The 14,560-nt window shown below is 35.4% G+C and overlaps 1 protein-coding gene across 2 annotated transcripts in view; it reads right to left on the reverse strand.

The window, feature by feature from the left end:
* LOC106072355 (kiSS-1 receptor-like) overlaps nucleotides 1-6,973 on the reverse strand; it is a 184,674-nt gene extending 177,701 nt beyond the window's left edge. For both annotated transcript variants that reach the window (XM_056010554.1, XM_056010529.1), the window contains exon 1: nucleotides 6,133-6,973. The gene's annotated coding sequence lies outside the window, so the exon portion shown is untranslated. The remainder of the gene's footprint in view (nucleotides 1-6,132) is intronic.
* Nucleotides 6,974-14,560: the final 7,587 nt, after the last annotated feature.

Genomic DNA, 14,560 nt, shown 5'->3' on the forward strand with positions numbered 1-14,560 from the left:
GCTTTCCTTCGCTTAGTTGGCCATACAAGAGTCGTTTAGGGATGCGGTGGTCTTCCATTCTGTAGACGTGACCTGCCCATCGCAGCTGGGACTGCATCAGGATTGTGTGGATGCTTTGCAGACACGCTCTTCGAAGGACTTCTGTATCTGGTATTTTATCTTGCCATTTGACAATTAGTATTTTTCTCAGACATGTCATGTGGAAGTGGTTTAGTTTCTTTGCATGTTTACTGTACACTGTCCATGTTTCTGAGGCATAGAGCAATGTAGGGAGGATGACGGCTCTATAGATCCCTAGCTTGGTGTTTGTGGTGATAAAAAAAGGAGACAAGCATAAAGCAACATTTCTTATTCCAAAAGCTAAGACGAATTCCCCAAAGTTTCTTTCCTAGCTGGTGCATGAGATTATGAAACAGGCTGCCTGAATTAGCCAGAGAAATCAACGATTTAGCAGAGTTTACGTTTCTTAAAGACATGCACGACTAAAGTAGCTTATGAATGCGCGTATGACGTCATTTCCTTTTTTTTTTTTTTTTTGAAGGAACCTCTGTAAAAGATAAGATAAGAAGAAGAGCGTGTATCAAAACTAGAGCGACAACAACGGTCATTAGCTGACCTACTGAACTAGAAGCTCTGATCTATCGGTCAGTTCCATTGAACACTGTCCCATGTCTGGAAAACAAACTAAAAGTGACATAGAAATTTAGAGATACCTGAGTTCAAAGAAAAAAAAATAGATGCTCAATTAAACATTGGCCTATCTATGAACAACATACATCCGTTCTTTTGTTATTCTTTGGCTAAACAACAACCACTGCTACCTCCACTGCTACCTCCACTGCTACCTTCATGCAGCCACCAATCTATTTGCACAACGAGCTCTGCCGTACATGAGATTAGCCGCCATAAAACATTTTCTTAGCGGGAAACCAAACTAAAAAAAAAAAAAAACATTAATAAGAAGAAAAATAAATCAAGGAAGCTGAGTGCTAAAAATAGTTTGAGTTTGACCTTCACCTGCTTACATTTTTGTTTTACTTCGTAGCTTTCTTTCGAAAGTTGTTCTTATATTTTAACAGCTTTAATTTTTTTTCCTTTGTAAAAATACGAAAAAACCAAGAACTGAAGGTTCCGAAAGTCTGCTGCCTCTCCTAGTGACACTTTTATCAACGTTCAAAACTAGTGTTGCACTCAAATGTTTTCTGTGACTTTGTTTCCTTCCAGAATGGACCTCATTCACCAAAAAGAACGGTCACGTGATAATATTGATAAAACAAAGCAAAAAAAAAAACTTTCACGTGATAACCATTGTTGATTAAAATTAGATCGTAATTTGTATAGAAGAGATAGAGAATCACGTAGCTCAATGTTGTTTGTCTACGATTGGTAAATGAGGTCCATTGAATCTAATAGTTGTATTATTTGTATTTTTTTAATTAATTGTATTATTACTTAGTTGTATTTTAAATTAATTGTATTATTAGTTCGATGTATTATTAGTATCTCTCTATATACCAAGCACACACGAGGACAATAAAAATCTATTTGAAACAAAATATTTAACAAAATATTTATGTACATAGAGAATATAAGAAATACAGGGACTGAAAGGATACGCAGAAACGTCATTGAATTAAAGGCCCTCGTCTCTAGCGGTACGTCCTCCTCCATTCATTGCGGATCTCGGCCTATCGTCCTAGACACAAAAAGGGGCCTATTCATATCTCTTTGAACTTAGCATATTGCCATCCTAGATAGATTGGCCTACACAAGTGACAGACTGAGTGATGGATTCACACAATTAACTCACGCTTTCAAACATCCATCACATCCCCATTCATTAATATCTCACACATCCCTGGCGCAACTCCTCCCCCACACACCCCCTCCCCCGGCCAACCAGTGCGGTAAGCAGACAGTGGTACAACAAGAAAACGCCTTGGAGATGTTCTTAAAATATCCCCCCAGACATTTGTCAACTTTCTTTTTTTAACTTTTGCTCAATGTAAGAATGCTGTCTTTATTCCATATCGGAATGCCAATTAGAATGTTTTTCTTCAGACCTTCATTCTTTCCAGTTTAGAGGATCACAAAATGTCAGATATCCAATTATCAAAGATGTGGCCTTGCTGTAAAAGCAAGTGTTACTTGAACGGGGCTTACAGTCTGGGTTTAAAATACAAAGTCTCTAAAGTTCTAAAGGCTAATTTCACTCTTTGAGCCAATTATTATAATTTGGTCATTATAATATTTACACTTTAGTAAAAGGTTTTCTATTTTTACGTAGCTCATATTAACTCACAGCGTGTGTCTGTCTGTCTGTCTGTCTGTCTTTGTCTGGTACAAAGTTTGTGCACGTTAGTTCTCCCCCTTTCCAGTCTCGGGTCAAGGTTAAATTGTGCACAATCATTCGTAGTTGATGACTACAAATGATGAATAAAAATATTAACTATTTAGTTAATCAACTAGTAGTAACTAATTAATTTTGTTTCTTAATAAAAAGAAGAGTGTTTAACCTTGCAGAATTGATGTTTCAATGATTTTGCGGTTCTTCCTCTTAGATTTTTTTTTCACAATATTTTTTTTTGCTTGTTTTTCACAATAACGTGATATCTTATTAGAAAATCAATCTAAACAGATTAAAACTTTGAATTAGTCATCCAGAAGTAAAAAAGAATTATTTTCTTTTATTATATTTCTTTGTAACAGTTATAGTTGCAATTATAATAGCAGTCATAGTTGCATTCGTAATAGCACTTAAATTAGAGGTTGAACTAACAGTCAAAGTTGGAGTCATTTAACAAACAAATCAATCTTTACTTGCTGATAGCATGAAACTTAGTTCAGATCTGCTTTTATCTTCTCCAGGAAACATTTTGAAAATATAATTGTACTCATTGTTTTATTTTCAAAATTTTCTCAATATATTAGAATCATTAGAATTATTTATCTATTTATTTAAAGAGAGAGGGGGATAGACAGACAGACAGACAGACAGATAGATAGACAGACAGATAGATTAGATAGATAGATAGATAGATAGATAGATAGATAGATAGATAGATAGATAGATAGATAGATAGATAGATAGATAGATAAATAGATAGATAGATAGATAGATAGATAGATAGATAGATAGATAGATAGATAGATAGATAAATAGATAGATAGATAGATAGATAGATAGATAGAATACATAGAGCTTGAGATTATATTATCTTTATCTACTCCTAATAGTAACAGTAAAAAGTCTCTTTCAACCCTTGCGATCTCTAGGGCAGATGATGTTAAGGTCATCTGTTTCTTTGGCCAACGGTTAACGAGCAGGGTGTCATGTGGACAGCACAGCGACCAACCGCCTTTACTTTTCCCCAACGAATATGAGGTACCCATTTGAGTTGGGTGGACTCAGGGCTTCCAAACCTGGGGTCCTGGGAACTGCTGTGTGCACTTAATTAACTTTATAGTCTAAACGTCATTTTCCGAAGTTATTATTAGAAACGTCGTTCTGACCATAGCTAATGCCCAGGCATTCATCTCATTCATTCTATTTCTATGGAATAATCACATTGTCGTTTCACAACTGAAGGAGGGCATTGACTGTCCCTATCGATCTACAGCTCTATCTCAAGGTAAAATAAAGATCAATTTGGAAATACATTTCCTTATATATGCTCAATGCCATATTGTCGTTGTCGCAAAGATATTCGTTAATATCATGTCGGTAACAAAATGTATATTTTACTGGGTTCCTTGTATTCAGTGTTCGACAAGAGTTCCGGTCACCTCACTGACGTGGTCAGTTATAGGCTAAATATTGTTGCAATAACTAGGTGGCACGCGAGGTTTATGGTGATTGGATTGACCTCTTCAGGTCCGCCATGATCTTATTTCGGATTGAACGCACGATCAATGGCTACGTTTAGGTGAGTCTTTCGTCTAAAACATATTTGAAACCATAGCCAAACAATCTAGAGTCGTGTCCCCTTTTCTAAGAATAACTTCGGGAAGTGACGGCAAAACGACAGCTAACAAAAAACAAAAACGAAGAGAGAAGGTGCTAGAGTACAGGAGAGTACATAAGTGTACAAGATGGTACAAGAGAGTACATAAGTGTACAAGATGGTACAAGAGAGTACATAAGTGTACAAGATGGTACAAGAGAGTAACATACCCTGTACTCCAACGTTATGGTAATGTGCTTATGAAACACGTGCTAGATTATTAAATCCCCACCAAAGACCGAAATATGGGAAGTATAACTGACTGACCTTATTGTCACTTTGTGATTTTTCATTATAAACTTATTTTACCTTATATAGATTAATTCAGTGTATGTTTGAGTTTCGGTATGAGTGCAATCTTATCACTTTTTACTGTCTTATTTTCGGTATAAATTGTACGTAACTAGATGTAGGTTATTCTGGTCACCTAAAGCTTTCTCAATATAAATATTGGTTACATAATTTAGTTTTATTACAAACATAATATATGTCGCCACCGCAATCTATAATTTAACTATATTTCCAAGTGATTCTGGCGTACAATCTCGTTCTTAGAAAAATGCCCGATTCAATAAGGCATGCCTTTAATAATAATGAAATGCTACACTGCAGGTTGTAGATTGACGCTGTGTACTACTAAGAACGATAACTCAAACGTAATCAATAACAATATGACAAAGCCATTTTATTAATTTAGCCATTTTCATTTTTATGCCTAAAACATTGAACGCACAGCGTACATAAGCTGATGTCGTTAATAACAAGAAAATATAATTAATATAACAGTAAACTGATATAAACAATATAAACTATGCAAAATGTCATATTTCTTAACCAATCAAATATGTTGTTATTTTATGATTTACTATATGTGAATTCAGAAATTTATATCGAAACGACCAAAGAGTTTACGATGTAATCATGATTAAATGTAGGATTAAATGTAGGATTAAATGTAGCCTAAAAAGAAGATAACAATAGTCCCATTGTTGTTCTTACGCTGTGGGATAATTGAAATCCATTAATGTAATGAAAGAAATTGCCAATCCAGACCTTACATGTTATTGTTCAACACAAGAAGTTATTGTATTGAAGTCACTCAAGTTTAACAATGTAGTTGCTTCATTCCTACATTGCTCCATCTTTAAATGAAACACACAGTAACCTTTACAATACCTACTGAACCACTATAGGATGAACGACTAGTCGTATGAACCACTATTCGGATGAACCACATCAGATGAACTGATTGCCGGACGAGCTGATTGACAGATATACCACTACTAGGATGAACCACTGTTCGGATGAACTGATAGTTGAATGAACCACTAGTTGGATTAACGACTAGTCGTATGAACCGCTATTCGGATGAACCACATCGAATGTTGTATGAACCACTAATCATATGAACCTTTGTCGAATGAATCACTAGTCGTATGAACCAATTGTCAGATGAACCACTAGTAGGACGAACCTGTTGTCAGATGAACCACTTGTAGGATTAACTATTTGTCGGATGAACCACTTGTAGGAATAACTATTTGTCGGATGAACCACTTGTAGGATTAACTATTTGTCGGATGAACCACTTGTAGGATTAACTATTTGTCAGATGAACCACTTGTAGGATTAACTATTTGTCGAATGAACCACAAGTTTGACCTACCAATTGTCAATGACCCCATTGGTCGTAACCATAAATACTTCAATACTTCCTTAATTGGATGTTAGATACCCATTTGAAAAAAGGGAATATTGTATTTGTGCAGTCTGTCAATCTGTACGTTAAGTTCCCACAAAATTAGATCGTCATTGAAAAAAGTTGACACAAAGCTCTTGGTACTTGAACTGCATGCAACCTCCATATTTATTTATTGCACGCTAACGTTTTCAACTAATTAGACATATGCACACAAATATAAACCATTTTAAATCAATGTTTGAAAGAAAGAAATGTGTGATATTCTGTTTCTATGGAGACACACAAAGGACAACACAGAGAGCACAGAAAGATATGAACTGTTTCTCTCGCTTCTAGAACTCTAGAATTTCTTCTCATTCTTTCTACTGACCGAAACTATTTTTACTTTTTTTTAATAAACATTTGAAACACTAAATTTGTTCTTACCTTGTTGTTCTGTTTAGGACTATATTTGTATAGGCGATCCAATGTGAGCTTAAATCAGATTTCTGTTGGTTACTTTGTAATCAAAAGGCACAACCTTCAACACCTGATATAGTTTTTGAAATACTCTCAAGGCTATTTGTCTTCAAGTTTTCAAAATGGGAAAAAGCCGTTATAATTATGTAATAAGTATTACCTTAAATTTATTCACAGAATGTTTAAATTAACTTATGTTAGCAGGCTACATTAATAGGGATTAAATTCAATCCACAGAATCCAATTTCCATGATGACATCAAGAACTGCAGTTTCTTTGTTTCTTTATTGTTCTGGTTTTATTGTCTGAACCAGTCAAACAAAAAAATCACATACAATTTAATCCAGTGGAATCGTTGTTGTTTTTTCTATGTTAAAAAGAAATTTTTAAACTAAGTTTCAAAAATTTGAAACTTGCGCACATAAGATTTTGTGTTGGTATCAAAAAGGATTGCACATTGTTAACTATTAAATTCACTACTTAAACCTAAAGTCCCTCTAAAACAAACCATAAAAAGAACTTTTTTTTTGTGTGTCCCTTTGTTTAACTGTTTCAAAAGGAGCCACACGAATAATTGATTGAGTAGATTTCCAAGTAGGTCGAAGTATGAGTTTGTTCGAGCCTTGAAATGGGGTGGCAGCTAATCTAAAAATTATTCCCAGTTTCGTTGATGGAGCTGAAAAAAAAAACCTAAAAAAAAAGCTCACCCAGGAGCAGACGATATGTGCGCGTGCGGAGGTTAAACGGGCAGACGCACAGCAAGGGGAATAGCCCGCTTTCCGTGAAGACAGCCGTTACCAAGTCGCCACTATTCCCTGGCTTAGCTGACCGCTAACCTTACAGTCGTTTATGGCAGTAAAAATCTTTTTTCTTTTTTCTTGCCTTTAATCCTGTTTGCAGGCTCAAGAAATCTGAAGTTAATTTTCAAATTGGTGTTTTTGAAGACTTGGTTTTACCATATGTGCTTTGGTATCTGTATTTGTGTGGGTGTTCGTGTGAACAGACTTTGGGTGAGCGTACTCCCCAGGAGGTCTCCTTGTGTTCGCTGTCTGAGAACCAAATTTTGATTAGTTTTGCTGTTCATCTACTGCCTCGTCCTTGGTCTTGTTTCGGTTGTTTTGGTTTGGTTTTTAAATTGACAAACTTTGGTTTGGTTTGGTTTTCAAATTGACAAACTTTGGTTTGGTTTCTGTATTTCGATATTGTTATTACAATGTCTCTATTCCAATGTCTTTATTACAATGTCTCTATTACAATGTCTTTTTTACAATGTCTCTATTACAATGTCTCTATTCCAATGTCTTTATTACAATGTCTTTATTAGAATGTCGTTATTCCCATGTCTCTATTACAATGTTTCTATTACAATGTCTTTATTAAAATGTCTCTATTACAATGTCTCTATTCCAATGTCTTTATTAGAATGTCGTTATTCCCATGACTCTATTACAATGTTTCTATTACAATGTCTTTATTAAAATGTCTTTATTACAATGTCTCTATTACAATGTCTTTATTACAATGTCTCTATTACAATGTCTCTATTACAATGTCTTTATCAAAATGTCTTTATTACAATGTCTCTATTACAATGTCTCTATTACAATGTCTCTATTACAATGTCTTTATCAAAATGTCTTTATTACAATGTCTTTATTACAATGTCTTTATTACAATGTCTCTATTACAATGTCTTTATTACAATGTCTCTATTACAATGTCTCTATTACAATGTCTTTATCAAAATGTCTTTATTACAATGTCTCTATTACAATGTCTCTATTACAATGTCTCTATTACAATGTTTTTATTACAATGTCTTTATTACAATGTCTCTATTACAATGTCTTTATTAAAATGTCTTTATTACAATGTCTCTATTACAATGTCTTTATTACAATATCTCTATTACAATGTCTTTATTACAATGTCTCTATTACAATGTCTTTATCAAAATATCTTTATTACAATGTCTCTATTACAATGTCTTTATTACAATGTCTTTATTAAAATGTCTTTATTACAATGTCTTTATTCAACTCGTATCTTTGTGGAACCTAAATCTTCTGGTTTGCAAAGTGTCGCCTAAACTTGGACACGGATCTCGAAAATGGCTCTAACGATTTTACTTAAAACTTTGACAGTTGCTGTTTATCGATGTTAAAAGAATTACTAACTCGTTGGTCACACTGGGAAAATTCTAATTTGACAATTATTATTGTTCAAAGTAAAAAAAAAAGAAATACATTTAAATTTGAGTAGAGGACGAGAGAAAGTGTATTTAAGAGTTGAATAATGTAATGTTCAGAAAAATCGTCTTCTAAGTCTAGATCTAAAGGGCTATCACTGGAATATAGTAAAGTCTATACATTCGCTTATGCATGATTTTTTTTTGGGGGGGGGGGAATCCGAAGTGGGGTCAAAAAGGTTCCATTGTTTAAATCTAACATTCCTTAATTATTAAGAGAAAAATAATGATTTATAAGCTGTATTATTGATGTATTGGCTTTTTTTTTCTTAAGTATTTTAAATTTTTTTTCTTATTTTAAAATTATTATAATTTTAATATTATGTTTTTTTAAATAAGGAAGTCACTTGTGATTTTTCATGTCTCCATTGGCTCTATATCTTTACTTGCAGTTTAAGTCTCTTTAGTCTCTTAACTGTAACTTTGTAATAGGCCTATATAAGTCAGAAGACAAACAGAGAAAAAAAAATACCTTTACTTACAACTTATTGTATAGTGAACGTTTGATCAAAAATCGTCCTTGAACTAATTTTAAAGGATTAATGTATGTAGCCAAACAAAAGAAGTAGAAGGTACACAATTATTGATGTCAAGGGGAGAGCGGGGTTGCTGATTCAAGGGCTGAACATCTGAACAAAAGCTATTGAGTTTGGTGAAGCCTTGGATTTTAATATTCTGGAGTTTTTAGGCTGCCTTGAGTCCATCCAGCTTTAGTGGGTACGTAAGTTGGGGCAAAGTAAAGGCAATCGGTCGCTCTACTTGCCACATGACACCCTCGTTAACAGTGAGTCACATGTAAAGATGACCTTACCTCATCTGCCACATAGATGACATGGTCTATTTAAGATGGGAGTCTTACTTTTTGTATTATCATAATAGTATTATTGACTGAATAGTTCAAATAAAGTGGTGGCTACTCATCTGTTTCTCTCGAGTTGAAAGGTTGTTTTTAACAGCTTGCTGAGACGAGAGCGACCTAAGTTGGTCTAATGATGTGAAAAGAACAATTTAGTTCTTCCGTTCTTATGATCTTACCGAATCTCAGAAAATTTAATTGTAACAAATAGTTCGATCTAATTAAAAACGTCTCATAAAAAAACAACTAGTGTTTGTCTGCTTAGGAAATTGATTGGACAGAAGTACTCATTTAAAAACACACGTATTTTTTTGTTATTCTCTCCCCTGTAAGCTCATTTCAATTCTTGTTTAATTAATTCCCTTTAGAATGCACATTTTTTTCACACTAATTTGTCGCTGGAAGGACATCGTTTGCAGTGTTTCCTGTGCATTTCCTTGGCCAAAGGTCACAGAGGAGCGGATCAATCTGCATTCAATGCTTTCGTCTGTCATTCCACCAACTAGACATTTTATACAGACTTCAAATCTCAGTGGACCTGTGTGCGAGGATTGAAAATGTAATAGAGACTTTTCATAATTGCTTGAAAGCTTATTATTCATTTAAATTTAATTTTTTCGTTTAAAAAATTTTTTTTTCAATGATCTTGTAGGTTAGGGCAAAAAAAAGTAATTAAAAAGTACTAGATCTAATTTATCAAGGACGTTGAGTGGAATAAAGTTTAAATTTAATATAGCAAACACATATTAGAATGTGCGGTGGTTGAGTGGTAAAGCGATTGGCATCTAAACCTAAGGTTCTGGGTTCGAATCTTGGTGAAGACTGGGATTTTGAATTTCGGGATTTTAAATGCTCCTCTGAGTCCAACCAGCTCTGATGGGTACCTCATATCCGTTGGGGAAAAGTAAAGGTGGTTGGCCGTTGTGCTGGCCACATGACATCCCTGTTCAACGTTGGCCACAGAAACAGATGGCCTTTACATCATCCGCCCCATAGATCGCAAGGTCAGAAAGGGGAACTTGACTTGAACAAACACATTTTGGTCATAAGAATTTCTTGCACAGATCGTTTGTAAGAAGGGCTGGGTTAGGCCGACAACTCTATTACGTAGAGACAAAAAAATGTCGGCAATAATTGAAAGCCTTTTTTTTATTGACAGGGGAGGCGATTGAAATGTTCATGAATGTGATAAGTATTTACATTTACCAGCCTACAACTATTCATATCATCGAGTTTCTCTTTCATTGCAAAAAAAAAACAAACCTATTTCGAAAGCATCAGAGATCACAGTTTATATTGTAACTAAACTCCCTCCAGAACAATTAGTAAAGTATTTGTTTTTGTAGTACATCCAGCCCTACATCATGCGAGGATATTTATGGTTGTCACGGACTAGGTCCCCGCTTGAGTCTGGACTTCATGATCATTTCATTATTGGATTAACTACATTAGACAGGCCGCCCTTTTTACAAAGGCTAGTCAAACTCACTCTGTTAGTCTTTCTGGTACAAGGTTTGCACACGTTATTTCTCACACAATCTCGGAGGAAGCTGAAATTTCGCACATTCATTTCTTTTACCTGACAACACAAGAATCCATTTTAAAAAAATTAAACAATTAACAAACTATTGGTAATTAATTATTTTGTTTGATATATTGAACAAGGGAAAGAAATTGTACTTGACTGATGTGGTGGTATAAGTTAAATTAGTCCCTTTCATACTTTGCAGAGAGAAACGTTTGAAACTAACAAAAGATAACTATAAAACCTTTTATTTTCATAAGCACTTACATGTCACAGTGGTTAGTGTGTTGGCTAGATGAGGCTTTAGCCCTCGAGTTCTAATTTAGGTCGTTCAACTTTTAAAAAAAAAAATGAATTTAATAAGCGATCTCCATAATATTCACTCCTTCTTTCTGTCCCCGACTCTTACCGAAATGGTCTAGACAAGTGATAGGATCATAGCGTACCGGTATTGACTAAGCTAAAAGGATGAAATTGCGCTAAAAAAAACATTGGTAAAAATATTTCTAAACGTACAGATTTATTATTGTTAGTCTAGATCTATTGCAAATTGAACTACATGACTGATCCAAACTAATACAACTACTCTCAATAAAAGCTTTGTTTTTGTTGTTCTTGTTTTATATTTCATTTTTTGTTGCTCAAGCTTTTTGGTACATTTCAGTCTCAGTCCAGATGGGACAGAAAACAATGTTCCAATGAAAGGTGTGTTGGACATCGCCAGGTGAAACATATTTACCTCCCTTGCCTGTCACTGCATGTCAGTTTAGGACAAATCATCGATACCTGAGCCTGCCACAGTGACAATGATTCTTATACAGACGTGATAGATTTTGTCAATGAGACTGTTTGGTCGTGTGGGATACACTAAGGGCTATCGTCACGAAGGTCCACTGTTCGATCCAAACACTCTGTCATCTTTCATCCAACAGGAAGTTTAGGCTATGACGTAATTATTATAATTTTTAAAACTTAAATTATACAGATGAGAACGTAACACAGAAGTGACTCTCAACATTCTATCATTACATGACTATCTTTACATGACTATCTTTACACATGATGGAAGGAAAAAAGAAAGAAGGTGTAAACCCAATAAATACGTCAATATCGGACTATATTTTGTGCGAAATACATCACCAGATGGCAATTTTGAAGGACACTTACTTAACGGAGATAAGCGAGTCACAGCTGCCAACTCTTATGTACTATAGAAATGCAAAGAAAAATTAATACAAAGGTCATTTAGTGAACTTAGCTACAATCTCATGAAGCCAACTTGTTGAGGTAAAGTGTTGAGGTAAAGTGTTGAGGTAAAGTATTGAGGTAAAGAGTTGAGGTATAGTGTTGAGGTAAAGTGATGTAAAGTGTTGAGGTAAAGTGAGGTAAAGTGTTGAGGTAAAAAGTTGAGGTCAAGTGTTAAGGTCAAGTGTTGAGGTCAAGTGTTGAGGTCAAGTGTTGAGGTCAATTATTGAGGTCAAGTGTTGAGGTCAAGTGTTGAGGTCAAGTGTTGAGGTAAAGTGTTGAGGTAAAGTGTTAAGGTAAAGTGTTGAGTTAAAGTGTTGAGGTAAAGTTAGATAAAGTGTTGAGGTAACGTGTCGAGGTAACGTGTCGAGGTCAAGTGTTGAGGTCAAGTGTTGAGGTCAAGTGTTGAGGTCAAGTGTTGAGGTCAAAAGTTGAAGTAAAGGGTTGAGGTCAAGGGTTGAGGTCAAGTGTTGAGGTAAAGTGTTGAGGTAAAGTGTTGAGGTAAAGTGTTGAGGTAAAGTGTTGAGGTAAAGTAAGGTAAAGTGTTGAGGTAAATAGTTGAGGTCATGTGTTGAGGTCAAGTGTTGAGGTCAATTATTGAGGTCAAGTGTTGAGGTCAAGTGTTGAGGTCAAGTGTTGGGGTAAAGTGTTAAGGTAAAGTGTTGAGTTAAAGTGTTGAGGTAAAGTTAGATAAAGTGTTGAGGTAACGTGTCGATGTCAAATGTTGAGGTCAAGTGTTGAGGTCAAGTGTTGAGGTCAAGGGTTGACTTCAAGGGTTGAAGTCAAGGGTTGAGGTCAAGGGTTGAGTTAAAGTGTTGAGGTAAATTTGTGAGGTAAAGTTGTGAGGTAAAGTGAGGTAAAGTGTTGAGGTAAAGTGTTGAGGTAAAGTGAGATAAAGTGTTGAGGTAAAATGAGGTAAAGTTTTGAGGTCAAGTGTTAAGGTAAAGTGTTGAGGTAAAGTGTTGAGATTAAGTGTTGAGGTCAAATGTTGAGGTCAAGTGTTGAGGTAAAGTGTTGAGGTAAAGTATTGAGGTAAAGAGTTGAGGTATAGTGTTGAGGTAAAGTGATGTAAAGTGTTGAGGTAAAGTAAGGTAAAGTGTTGAGGTAAAAAGTTGAGGTCAAGTGTTGAGGTCAAGTGTTGAGGTCAAGTGTTGAGGTCAAGTGTTGAGGTCAATTATTGAGGTCAAGTGTTGAGGTCAAGTGTTGAGGTCAAGTGTTGAGATAAAGTGTTAAGGTAAAGTGTTGAGTTAAAGTGTTGAGGTAAAGTTAGATAAAGTGTTGAGGTAACGTGTCGAGGTAACGTGTCGAGGTCAAGTGTTGAGGTCAAGTGTTGAGGTCAAGGGTTGAAGTAAAGGGTTGAGATCAAGGGTTGAGGTAAAGTGTTGAGGTAAAGTGTTGAGGTAAAGTTGTGAGGTAAAGTTGTGAGGTAAAGTGAGGTAAAGTGTTGAGGTAAAGTGAGATAAAGTGTTGAGGTAAAATGAGGTAAAGTTTTGAGGTCAAGTGTTGAGGTAAAGTGAGGTCAAGTGTTGAGGTAAGGTGTTGAGGTCAAGTGTTGAGATTAAGTGTTGAGGTCAAATGTTGAGGTCAAGTGTTGAGGTAAAGTGTTGAGTTCAAGTGTTGAGGTCAAGTGTTGAGGTCAAGTGTTGATACTTTGCCCCGTTTAACGTTGGGTGAATGTATTAAAAACGTGAATAAATTGTGTTATTGTGTGACCTATATTATCACTCTGTCTCATCTCTATATTCCATGCTAGTCAAATAAACCAAAATCTAGGGTTATTTCTGACATGTTAGTACTGTGTTCAAAATTGACGTTTCCAGATACAAGTCGGAAAGGCATATCATGTGGTCTGGCATTGAGATCTTTACTATTACATTTTCTTTTTGTTTCAACAAATATTGTTGTCCATTCCGGACTTTTTAACACTTATAAAGTGGCGTTTTTCTCAATTTTTGAGAAATATTAAGTAAAGACTAAATGTGGCTCAACAAATATTTCCGAGACGGATTTTGGGAGTCTGTTACACAGATCGGGTCTTAAACAAGGAAATCTTATGCCGAACTGGGAGTCAAACACTTAGTGAGGTTGTGACAGAGAGTCACATGAGGTTTGGGGGACATGTTCTACGACAAAATGAACTACGCATACCAAGAGTTGCGATGACATGGAGGCCAATACGAGGAAAACGCAAACAGGGACGTCCTCGTAAAGCTTGGCGCCACACCTTCATAGAGGACCTCAGAACAGTGGACACCAGGTGGGAGGAGGCTTCAGACATTACCAATGACAGATCTTTATGGAGACAGCTTGTCGCCCAAAGCGCTGAAAGGCGCGGTGGGGGGGGGGACCTAAGTCTAAGTAAGTCTAAGTAAGTCTAAGTAAAGAGGCGCTGGTATAGTTACTTGGAAAATATCTGTAGTTGGCGCAATGTGTAAGTCAAGAATTAGTAAGGTTATTAGCATTACGCGTAGAAAGCATCTGTTTTGTTTAACAAAAGATATTAATTGATAAGGGTTCACAA

Source organism: Biomphalaria glabrata, chromosome 1, assembly GCF_947242115.1.
Source record: "Biomphalaria glabrata chromosome 1, xgBioGlab47.1, whole genome shotgun sequence".
Classification (NCBI taxonomy): Eukaryota; Metazoa; Mollusca; class Gastropoda; family Planorbidae; genus Biomphalaria; species Biomphalaria glabrata.